Raw genomic sequence first — 2,395 nt, 5'->3', positions numbered from 1 at the left:
GCTGAGATACAGTACAGTGATGTTTTTAACTAATTAAAAAATGATTATAAAATATTAGAGTATTGTTCGTTAATAAAGGAAAAAAGTACTATGAGTGATAGTAACGATTGAGAACTATATGAAGTCCTGTAACATCTTCTAGTCAAATTAAATCCTTGTCTTATTTTTGACTTAGGCCATTAAGTCATTTTGCAGACATTTTTATTCAAAGGAACCAACAGGTACTGTAATAGGTTAAATACATTTTTATTTTGTTTTGTTTTGAATATATTGTTTTTATTACAATATTGTGATTTTTTTTTTTTTTTTTTTTTGAGGTTTGGTTGTCCATATAAGAAAGTTGTAAACCTTGTCAGGCTTAAACAAATGAACTGATGTGACTTTTATCCACACAGTAAAAACATGTCCAGGCTTCTGACTGCAGGTAAGTAACACTGATTAAGTACATAAAGGGTTCATATATACCTGGTTGCTGTAAAATAATTACATGTTAAAAACCATTTTATTGTAACATATCTTTTCTTCATTTATTTATTGTTGTAATGTGATTTTCACATAACGCTGACCAAGTGTCTCTTGGAAGGTCTCAGTCTGATCATTGTCAGTTTGGGTACGTTTATAACATGCGTTACTTTATCATATTCAACAAAATCAAAAACAACTTTTATTTGTAAGAGAATCTGATGAAATTCAAATTTAAAAAAATTCAGATTAAACTGACTTAAAACCATTTTTCACATTTCAGCTTTTTCAGCCAACCTCATAAGAACAACTCCCACTATCACAGCCCAATCTGGTGGATCCACTGAAGGTTTCTGTACTAGCAAGAGTGATGGGAATTACGTCAACCCAAATAATTCAAATGCTTTTTCCATGTGTTCCAATGGGCTGACATACAATTCAATTCAATTCAATTTTATTTGTATAGCGCCAATTTACAACAGAAGTTATCTCAAGGCACTTTACAGTGTAAGGTTTAAGACCTTACAGAAAATATTTATACAAAAAATTATAGAGAAAACCCAACAATCCCATTTGAGCAAGCTTTAGGCAACAGTGGAGAGGAAAAACTCCCTTTAGAGGAAGAAACCTCCAGCAGAACCAGGCTCATAGTGGGCGGCCATCTGCCTTGACCGGTTGGGGTGAGTGGAAAGAGAAGAGAGAAAAGAACAGCAGGCAATAAAGACAACAACAAGCAGCAAGAACATTGGGCAGATGAACTGGATTCTGGAGATGTACAGCTCCAGGCCGAGGATACCTGCAGAAAAGTACAGAGAGAGGGAGACAGACAGGAGGAAACACAACTAAAAGAGAGAGAAGACACAAAGTTAATGACATGCAATGGTGGCATTTGCATTGATACAGGAGAAAGGAGAGAGGAGAGGAGCTCAGTTTATCAGTAGAGTTCCCCCAGCAGACTAAGCCTATATCAGCATAACTAAGAGATGGTTCAGAGTCACCTGATCCATCTCTAACTATAAGCTTTATAAAAAAGGAAAGTTTTAAGTCTAGTCTTAAATGTAGAGACGGTGTCTGCCTCCCGAACCTGAACTGGGAGCTGGTTCCACAGGAGAGGGGCTTGGTAGCTAAAGGCTCTGCCTCCCATTCTACATTTGGAAACTCTAGGAACCACAAGTAAACCTGCAGTCTGAGAACGGAGAGTTCTGCTTGGAAGATAAGGAACTATGAGGTCTTTAAGATAAGATGGAGCCTGATTATTAAGGGATTTATAAGTTAGGATAAGAATTTTAAATTCAATTCTGGATTTAACAGGGAGCCAATGGAGAGAAGCTAACGTTGGAGAAATATGATCTCGCTTGCTAAATCCAGTCAGAACTCTGGCTGCAGCATTTTGGATTAACTGGAGGCTCTTTAATGAGTTATTGGGACATCCCATTAATAAGGAATTACAATAGTCCAGTCTGGAAGTAACAAATGCATGGACTAGTTTTTCAGCATCACTTTGGGACAGGATGCTCCTAATTTTAGCAATGTTTCTTAGGTGAAAAAAGGCAGTTCTAGAGATTTCTTTTATGTATGAAGTGAAGGAGATATCCTGATCAAAGATAACTCTGAGGTTTCTTACAGTATTACTTGAGGCCAGAACTAAGTCATCAATGGTGAGAATGTGTTTAGACATAGTGTCTCTGAGATTTTTAGGCCCAAACAGTATAACCTCTGTCTTGTCCGGATTTAGGAGAAGGAAATTGGAGGTCATCCAGGCCTTTATTTCTTTTAAGCATTCCTGAAGTTTGACTAATTGATTAGTTTCTCCTGGTTTCATAGATAAGTATAGCTGGGTATCATCTGCATAACAATGGAAATTTATAGAGTGTTTCCTAATAATATTGCCTAAAGGGGACATATATAAAGTGAAAAGAATCGGTCCAAGCAC

The 2,395-nt window shown here is 36.5% G+C and overlaps 1 long non-coding RNA gene across 1 annotated transcript; it reads left to right on the top strand.

The window, feature by feature from the left end:
• The first annotated feature begins 391 nt into the window (after positions 1 to 391).
• On the top strand, positions 392 to 812 carry LOC113160743. Its single transcript, XR_003298710.1, has 3 exons — positions 392 to 424; positions 584 to 610; positions 746 to 812. It is a non-coding gene; the product is annotated as an uncharacterized LOC113160743 (long non-coding RNA).
• Positions 813 to 2,395: the final 1,583 nt, after the last annotated feature.

The sequence above is a fragment of the Anabas testudineus genome, chromosome 10, assembly GCF_900324465.2.
Source record: "Anabas testudineus chromosome 10, fAnaTes1.2, whole genome shotgun sequence".
Classification (NCBI taxonomy): Eukaryota; Metazoa; Chordata; class Actinopteri; order Anabantiformes; family Anabantidae; genus Anabas; species Anabas testudineus.
The sequence above is the reverse complement of the archived record's forward strand: the minus strand, read 5'-3'. Positions and strand labels throughout refer to the sequence as shown.